The following is a 9514-nucleotide window of genomic DNA, read 5'->3' on the forward strand; positions in this document are numbered from 1 at the left end:
TATTATGCTCCTAAAAGGGATGTGCTGAAGAATACTGAAAACAAAAACAGAGTTAAATAACAGTTCATTTTCAATTGGATTCACTGCCAATGTGGTGCTTTTTATTTGTATCAATAATCAGGTTAATGGACATAGTAAAGTCATTTACCTTTTAGCACAAAGGTATAGTAACTTGTGTTCACAGTTTGTACTTTCACACAAATAAAGGCCATTAAAGGCAATTTCCCCATCTGTCACCAGAGATATCACATGAAAGATCATTATATCACTACCAAAAGCAACATATATTGTTTGAAGGTTTTTGTGCTTCTAGAAATACAAAAGAATCATGCCAATTGTTCATTGCTACTTATGAGTTAGAAAAAATATAGCACCAGTAGAATTTCTATGCAAGGGCTCCAGTGGCGCAATTGGTTAGCGCATGGTACTTATACAGCAGTACTTGAGTGAGCTATGCCAAGGTTGTGAGTTCGATCCTCACCTGGAGCAAGAATTTTATGGGGGGGGAGGTGGTTTTCCAGCTGTTTTAACGGAAACAAAGAAGGATGATTTGACACCCTCTGGGTCAAGATACAGGGAGACCATGGGTAAGGGGATTTGACCATAGGAGCTTATTAAAGACCTCCAACCCAAGAGGAACAGCTTGATCAGGAATTCCTTGGAGAACTAGCAGAGGCTGCATGTTCTCGGATTATGGTTATCATGGGTGACTTCAACTACCCAGACATCTTGTGGGATGAGCACTCACCTAGATCTGATACCTCACAAAGCTTCCTCACTTGCATTGAGGAGCTCTGTCTAACACAAGAAGTCCACAGGCTGACCAGGGGCAAGGCAGTCCTAGACTTGGTTCTCGCCAAAGGGGACGATCTAGTGAGCAACTTGAGGATGGAAGGGAAATTGGGTTACAGTGACCATGAGATGATCACTTTCTCCATCCACTATAAGTCAGGGAAATTGGACAGTAATGTAGAAATCCTTGATTTTAGGAAAGCTGACTTCCACAAGCTTAGGGGATTGGTTGGCAAGGCCCTGCAGGACCACAGTCTGATGAGGAAGGGGGTACAAAAAGAGTGTTCATTCCTCAAGGAAGCAATCCTAAAAACTCAAAGGAAGTCCATTCCCTTTCAAAAGAAAGGCAGCAAAAGGGCTGGGAGACCCCTTTGGCTCAAGGGGGAAGTCATGGCCCTCCTGAAATTAAAACAAGAAGCCTATAAATATGGAAGTCAGGAATAACTACCAAAGAGGAGTACTTGGCAACAGCCTGCTCCTGTAGGGAGCAGATCAGGACACCAAAAGCACAAACTGAATACAGATTGACAACCAGAATAAAGGACAATAAAAAGTCTTTCTTTAGATATGTAGGAAGTTGAAAAAAAATAAGGGAAGCATAGGGCCCCTGATGAACGAAATGGGATGTCTGATAACTGACACTCAAGACAAAACCGAACTCCTGAATGACTACTTTACATAGGTATTCCTACAGTCCCAGGGTGTTAGCCTGCTTGACAGGATACAGGATGATCATGGTGGGAGTGACTACCCCCCCATAGTTGGCGTAGATCTTGTGGGAGAACACCTACAAAGGCTAAATATCTACACATCAGCAGGACCAGATGAACTACACCTGAGGGTGCTAAAAGAATTGGCCAATGTCATCGTGCAACCAATGGCAAGGTTATCTGAAAACTTGTGGCAACTGGGAGAGGTCCCAGAAGATTGGAAGAAGGCCAACATGGTGCCGATCTTCAAGAAAGGGAGAAAGGAGGACCCAGAAAATTACCAGCCAATCAATTTGACCTCAATCCCTGGTAAAATCTTGGAGAAAATTATCAAAGAAGCCATTACAGACAGGCTAGCAGAAGGCAGTATTCTGAAGGATAGCCAACATGGCTTTGTTACGGGCAGGTCATGCCAGACCAGCCTCATTTCCTTCTGTGATCAAATTACTTGCTACCTGGATGGGGGAAATGTAATACCTAGACTTCAAAAAGACCTTTGACCTGGCCTCCTACAAAGTCCTCATGAAAAATTGGGAAAATTCAGCCTCAACTACTTTACAGCCCATCAGCCAGGTAACTGGCTCTGTGGTAGGACCCAGAGAATATTGAATGACTGAACTGAATCATCATGGCAGAGGGTGACCAGTGGCAGCCATCAGGGTTCAGTACTTAGACCAGTGCTTTTCAACATGTTCATCAACAATTTGGATTCAGGTATTAAAAGTGAACTAGCAAAGTTCACTGATGACACCAAACTATGGGGGAGTGTGGTTATGCTTGAAGACAGGCTGGCAATACAGGCTGACCTGGACAGGCTAGCAAGGTGGGTGGAACTCAACCTGATGTTGTTTAATATGGAGAAATATAAAGTCCTCCATCTGGGGAGAAATAATGCACAATGCACTTACAGGCTTGGTAGTGGTACACTTGCTAGCATCATATCTGAATGAGACCTGGGAGTTGTGATAGACAACAAAATGAGCATGAGCCACCAATGCGATGACGTAGCTGGAAGAGCTAATTAAACACTGGTATGCATCTACCGAGGCATCTTGAGCAAGGCTAAAGATGTCATCCCCTCACTCTACTTGACCTTGGTGAGACCGCAGCTGGAGTTCTGCATCTAGTTCTGGACAACACACTTCAAAAAGGATGTGGAGAAGCTTGAGAGAGGCCAAAGGAGGGCCATGGGCATGATTAGAGGCCTAGAGACCAGGTCATATGAGGAGAGGCTGAAAGATTTGGGATTGTTCAGGCTGGAGAAGACTCAGAGGGGACTTGGTGGCAGCCTATAAGTATATCAAAGGCACACATCAGGGCCTGGGGGAGCAACTTTTCACCAAGGCCCCCTAGGGGAGGACTAGAAATAATGGGCACAAGCTGATTGAGAATCGCTTCAGGCTAGACATAAAGAAAAACTTCTTTACAAGTCCAGTGCTGAGGGTTTGGAACAGGCTCCCCCCAGAGGTGGTACAGTCACCCACCCGGGCGATCTTCAGAAAACATCTTGACGCCCATCTTGCTGAGGTCATCTGATCCCAGTAGTGTTTCCTGCCCAAGTACAGGGGGGCTGGACCCAATTATCTGGACAGTCCCTTCTAGCTCCTAACATCTATGAAACTATAAAATGAGCTGATTTTTATTATTCTTAATACAGATTTCATTTTTTATAAAATAAAGCAGTAAAGCTTATTTCCCAACTGTTATACTATAAAGCCTGGTGAAGCTGAAACCTAAAACAACTACCTGTGTGACACTTGGAGTTATAACAATATGTAGGCATTTTTAGAAGTAACAAAATGAAAACAAGTTATAAATATCTATTTTAATGGAGTCTTTTCAGAGCTGTGTTTGATTGGCAAAAGAAATGAAAGATTACTGATATCAACCTGCTTTGTTTTTCCAAGGCAAATCAGGGACGTGTCTCCCTGTGCAGTTCCTGGCTGGAATGTTTCAAAATACTGCAGCTTCCTCTAGCACCAGTCAGTGGGCACTAGGGGAAGCTATATTGACCTGTGCCTCCACTCTTCACTCCTTCTGCCCCCTCGCCCCCCCTTTCCCTTTCTTCACAGGGATAGAAGGTAGTGAGGAGGGGAGAAGAAAGTAGGGTTGGGAATCTTACACTCTAGCTCCAAAGCCCTTTAACCCTCCTCTCCCTGCCTTAGAGAGGTAGAGGGGACTAGATCTGAAGAGCCTGGATCCAGTGGCAGGAATTGCTCTGGGAGTCAGTAGGGGTCTGGCAGGGGAAGCATTAGAGGGGAGTAATCCTGGCTCTGAGTTTGATGATGCAGGGTTCCTGGTGGCGGTGTGTGTCCTAGTGAGGACCCAGAAACATCCCAGAATCAGGAGAAGGCCCCGGGTCTCCCTCTCTCCCCTATCTAGATATAACTGGTAGCGAAACACTCCAAAAATACTACTTCATGTGAACAGATCTCATTTTGGAGTGTTTCAGCCACCTCTAAAACATTTCAAGGGGTGTATATGTGGGTGGTGTTACAAATTACATTTAAACTGTCATAAAGGCACTTAAAATGGGAGCATTCACCCATTAAAGTGTGTTATCCCATGCTAAACACTCTCTAAATGTTTTAAAAGCAAGCCGATTGAAATGAGGGATATCTTTGATCAGTCTTACCCAAGTCATTCTAGGGTATTGTTAGTCAGCTCCAGGGGGTAAAACACTTAATTTGCAGTCTACTGGCATCCTGGGATGCACAGTTCCCAGCCCCTCTACACATTTCTATCCTCCAAACCTCTACTCTTCTCCTGTTCCTCCTCCCATCTCCCCACCCCTCCCATCTACACTGAGCAGCTGCTTGGAGTGACTTAAGTACAGGGAGCCTGGAGAAGTGTATTCCTTAGGCTCCCCAGTCTTGCCACTTGTGCTGAGATTGAAGCCACTGAGGGTTAGATCTCAGGTTTCCCCAGGCTCCCGGGTCTCACTGAGCACCAGCTCCAGACTAAGAGTGGAGCTGCCGCACTATTTGCAGAAAGACCAGGGACTCCGGGGAAGCATTCCTCCCCAGCTTCCCTCAGCTCTCTGCAATTATGTTGGTGGCTCCGTGCTGAGAGCAGTTAACCCTCAGCAGCTCCATTCAGTGCAGAGTCACCACAGGTTAATTGGTTTAATCCATTGATTCTCAACCAGGGTACCATGGCACTCTGGGGTGCCTTGAGAGCCTTTCAAGGGTGCCACAATTTTAGCACTGTTAAATTTACAAACATGATTTACAAGATAAATCTTAGAGATTTCAAATAAGAATCCACAGTGTTAAAAGCACTCTGCCTTGTTGGAGGTCTTTCTGAGTTCTTTGCAACATAACGATTGCCCTATTATTTTTCTATAGCATGAAAAATGAGTGAAAACTAAAAGCTGGAATTTACCAAGGGGGTACCTCAAGTCTATGAAGGGATGCCTTGAGTTGATTGAGGGGTACCTCAAGTAGCACCTTGACAGTGAGTGGTAGCAATCATCAATCCCCCTGGATTATGGTGTATGCATGAGGGCCACCCAGACCTCCAATGAATATGCCTGGACAGGAATTTTTGGAGCAGTGGAGGCTGCCCAGACCTTCCATCAGGCCACTGAGACAGACTCCAAACACCAGATTGAATCCAGATGTTTAGTGCCTCCATGGCAGTAGCTGTATAAGTGTCTAGGAATTGAACGCAGGTTTCCTGTGAGGTAGACAAGGATTCTACCACTGAACCACAGGGGACTTCATAGCATCTTGTCAAGGGTATTTGAATACATCTAGTTCAGTGGATCTAGAGGGGGAGAGACAAACAGTTGCTGGAAACGTGTGGCTGACTACTGCCCAGACAAACACCAAGGATACTCCAGACAGGCAGCAAGCACCTATCAAAGCCAGCCTCAGCTCTTATGTGGAACTTGTCATTCAGGTATTCTGAAGCTCTTTGCAAAAGAAGCTCAAAATCTTCTCACTTTGGGACAGGCAGACAGGCTTCCCAGAACTCAGCTGTCTTGACTGATGGATCAGACCATGAGCTAGACAACACTGGGTGCCTGTACATGACCTGGGAAGCTGCTCCGATGCACTGTAATTACTCAAGTCTGCTGGACTGTGGTAATTACCACTCTCCAGCCAGCCTTCATCTCTCTTGTATCAGAGTCCACAAACTTCAAAATGGTAGTGGAGGCACTTTCACTAAAGCACTTTAACTGAATGCCCCCACTGCCATTTTGAATCATGGGGATGTTGATACATGAGATAGACTTCAGAGACATTAAGGCTGGAAGGGTCCTCGTGAGATCATCAGGTCCAGCCCTCTGCCCAAGGGGCAGGAAGTCAGCTGAGGTCAGATCACCCCGGCAAGATAAGCATTCAAGCGTTTCTTAAAAAGTATCCAGAGTAGGTGCTTGCACCACTTCTGTGGGGAGCCTATTTCAGACTCTGGAGACTCGGATGGTAAAGAAGTGTTTCCTTACATCCAGTCTAAAATGGTCTTCCACCAGTTTGTGACCATTAGACTTTGTCTTCCGTTGGGGTGCCCTGGTGAACAGATGTTCTCCCAGTTCCTGATGCACCCCCCTTACATACTTACAGGCTGCCACCAAGTCCCCCCTGAGCCTGCGCTTTTTCAAGGTGAAGAGTCCCATGGCCCTCAGCTTCTCATCATAAGGCCTGTTCTCCTGACCTCTGATCATGTGCGTGGCTCTCTGGACTCTCTCAAACGTCTCCACATCCTTTCTGAAGTGTGGAGCCCAGAATTGGATGCAGTATTCCAGGTGCTTTAATTAAAGCAGTGCTTGGAGCTACTGTAATTAAAGTGCCTCTTCCCCACATGTAAAAACTCCCATTGTTTCTTGCCTGTTTGGGCCCTGTCACCACACGAACAATATCAAGGATGGGATGATGGCATGGACACCTCTTTCATTCCCTCCAGACAGCAGCTGAGGCACATGGGTGAAGGTTTGTGCTGTTTCTGCCTATGCTATACCTACTGTGTGGATAAATTTAGGACTTCATTCTCTAGGGCACATTTAACCAGCACTGAAACCACCAAGGAAAAAGCAGTTTCCTTGCTGAGTCTGCTTTCTCCCCTCATCTCCTTCTTCTCCACCTCCAAGAGATGCTGCTGCTGTGGAAACAACTAATTGATACGTCTGTTTTTATAAGATTTGTTCAGACAGGTGTGAAAGAGAGTGACATTAAGACACCATACTCTGCCCATGGAATCCAACAAATAAGAAATATACTTCTCCCCCACCCAACAGAGGTTTTGTTTTCTATATGACATTGGAGATGGTTACCTGGGCGAGTCACATTACAGAGTTACGACTTTAAATTCACAACCATCATGAGTAACTGCCTTAAGAAAACAGATCTATTCACATGCAATTCATCTTTTGTCCTAAGAAAAAACCTCCATCATATTTTCAAATCCAGATGACTGAATGGTGGCACATTCCCTGATTTAGCTTTTAGGGACCTAATTTACAAATAGTGCACAGAGAAAAATATATTTAAAAAGACATTCACCAGCATGACAGGTAGACTTTTTCAAACAAAAGTGACGGAAGAGGTTCAAGGACTTTCATTAGTATCATGACCCCATCTAATAAGCAGGCCAAGTTATTTTCCTTCCTATTTAGAAGAAAAATCCATTAAATTGAAGCAGAGAAGCAACTGATGAGCAGATGTTCCATGTGTATATTTCTTTTAGTCAAGAAATCAAGTCTAAATAATGAGAAATATATTGCGTGTGCTTGAAAAGGCAATACTTTTATAAAACAAGCATTCAAAAGAAGATTAGAATGTACTTTTTGTTCTAATTAAGTTTACACTCTAACACGGGAGTAAAGAAGATATTTTACACATATTGCTTTCTGCACATTTCTCTCATGCATCATACAATATGAAAGTCAAACAGCTTACATCTGTTTAACATTTGCTTTCCCAGGCTATGAAGTCATTTACTACCAAAACCAATGGTTTAATAAATTCAACTTACAGACTAGTTTAAGATACTAATGCAGAAAAATACTGTAGTCTAGCTACTCTTTGCATTGCTCAGACAATAAATGCTCCCCTTGCAAACATTAAAGGCATTCAGTGTTCTGCTAATGAGATCACCTCTATTATCTGTCAAACTACACCTCCATTAGTAGTGCTGTAATTTCAAAGATAATTAGCGCAGACCTTGTCAATCTGATTTTTTGCTAACTTTATAGCCTTTTTATTTTATTCTGCATTTTATGATCCCTTTGGGAGCCTGTGGTTTGCTTGTTGGACAAGCACAATGCATTCATTCTGGGCCAAACAAAAGCACAGTTTAATTAAGAGGTGTCATGCCATTTATTGTGTACCACGTGCTGCCCTGTTGATGCTAAACTATAAATGCTAAGATTTGTCAGATTCAATTTCTCTGCTGTAATTTCCTTTCAGAGGAAGGATGACACGAGGCAGGGATCCAATTTCCCATTTCTATTTAGCATTTATATTGACAGAATTAATGATTTTATCATCATCTTTGGTTTGCTGATAAATAGAAGACATTGATCCCCTGGTGGGATGTTAATACTATATATATTATAAATTTCTTGCCCCATGAGGAATAGAACCTCATTTTCTTAAACCCACTTTTAGGTGGCAAATGTAAGTGCTGGGAAGAAAATTGGGAACACCCGCAAAACTGATACCGGGCAGCATTTCCAAATAAGGATAAAGATGAAAATGTCCCTTGCATGTTCATGACAAAGTGCTCAGGAAGGCCCAGGCTGATGAACTAATTCCACACTGATGGGACTAATTTTAATTCTTAAGATTTCCAGTGGGAATTCCATACAATATGTATACTGCACATTTGTCAAAGCTGCCAAGCCAGAAGTTTCAATTTCCTCCTCTCAAAATAATAGACCAAAGGAACATGAAGTTCAAAGGACTGGGGGGAAATGAATAAATATTATATAAAGATCTAATGTATTGTAATCATACTGTATATTCTATTTTAATAGAAATCTGGATTCCCTGGTTACAACTCTCAACATTGTTAATGGGGCTGGATAGTTGTATCCTGTAGTTTCAGCATACTAAAAAGGGCTGTAATGCTTTCTTCATAATGTACTCACCTTTATGATTTTGGTAGAGGTCACTTGTATTAATTTACTGCTAAAATAATGCAAAGTAGAGGCTGTTAAATCCCTTTTCATGAATATTTTATACCCTAGTAAGTTTAGGTGGAGGTTTTTTTGTGACTAACACTTGGTCCTAGGAGCTTCATTTTGTTTTAGCACATGTCTGGAAACCCTGCTGAAGTGGACTGCTGATAGCATGGAGCAAAAGGACCAAGCTGCAGAGAGTGTGTAATGTTTAAAATGACATGATCTAATGGCTTTCTGTATGTCAGATAAGTGCACTTGCAGTTATGAAAACACTGCACACACAAAACCTGTGGGTTCAATTCCAAACCTGGGGGTTTTTTGGTGGTCCTATAGACCTTTGACACATTTTCAGGTGTGCATTATGGGAAGAGATACGGTTTAGGCCACTGTTCAGATTTCTGAACCTATCTATAACCCTGCGCATATTAAGGGTCAGATTCTCCCTACCAGGAGTTTGAGGGTATGGACAGACATTCAATTAAAGCACCAAGAACTGATGGGAAATTTGAAGTACCACAAAGACATGGAAGTGTGAGTGATGTCCTTGACTATGCAGTGGGTGATATCATGGTGCTTCACTCACCTTGCCAACCTGTGGGAGGTCACTGGCATGGAAAAGACACTGCCTACCTTGTAGAGGCTTCACTACCCAGGTAGAAATAGACTTGCATGCTGCTACAACCCCCAAGACCTCAAGGTACTGGGTGAAGTACATATGGAACTCTTGGCAAGAAATGCTCTGCTGGGTTCTGATGCGGCTATGGTTTTATGAGAAGTACATAGCTGTCCCCTTCCCACCATCTATGACCTTTTCTAAATACAGCAGTCTTCAGCTGACCCACAGGTGAGCTCAAGCACTCACAAGTTCTTGTACAGTTCCCCTGCT

At 43.4% G+C, this 9514-nt stretch overlaps 1 non-coding gene across 1 annotated transcript; it reads left to right on the forward strand.

Annotated features, from left to right (window-relative positions):
• Positions 1-395: 395 nt before the first annotated feature.
• Positions 396-489, forward strand: TRNAI-UAU. Its single transcript has 2 exons — positions 396-433; positions 454-489. It is a non-coding gene; the product is annotated as a tRNA-Ile (tRNA).
• The last annotated feature ends 9025 nt before the right edge of the window (positions 490-9514 follow it).

Source organism: Alligator sinensis, unplaced genomic scaffold (genome assembly GCF_000455745.1).
Source record: "Alligator sinensis unplaced genomic scaffold, ASM45574v1 scaffold317_1, whole genome shotgun sequence".
NCBI lineage: Eukaryota > Metazoa > Chordata > Crocodylia > Alligatoridae > Alligator > Alligator sinensis.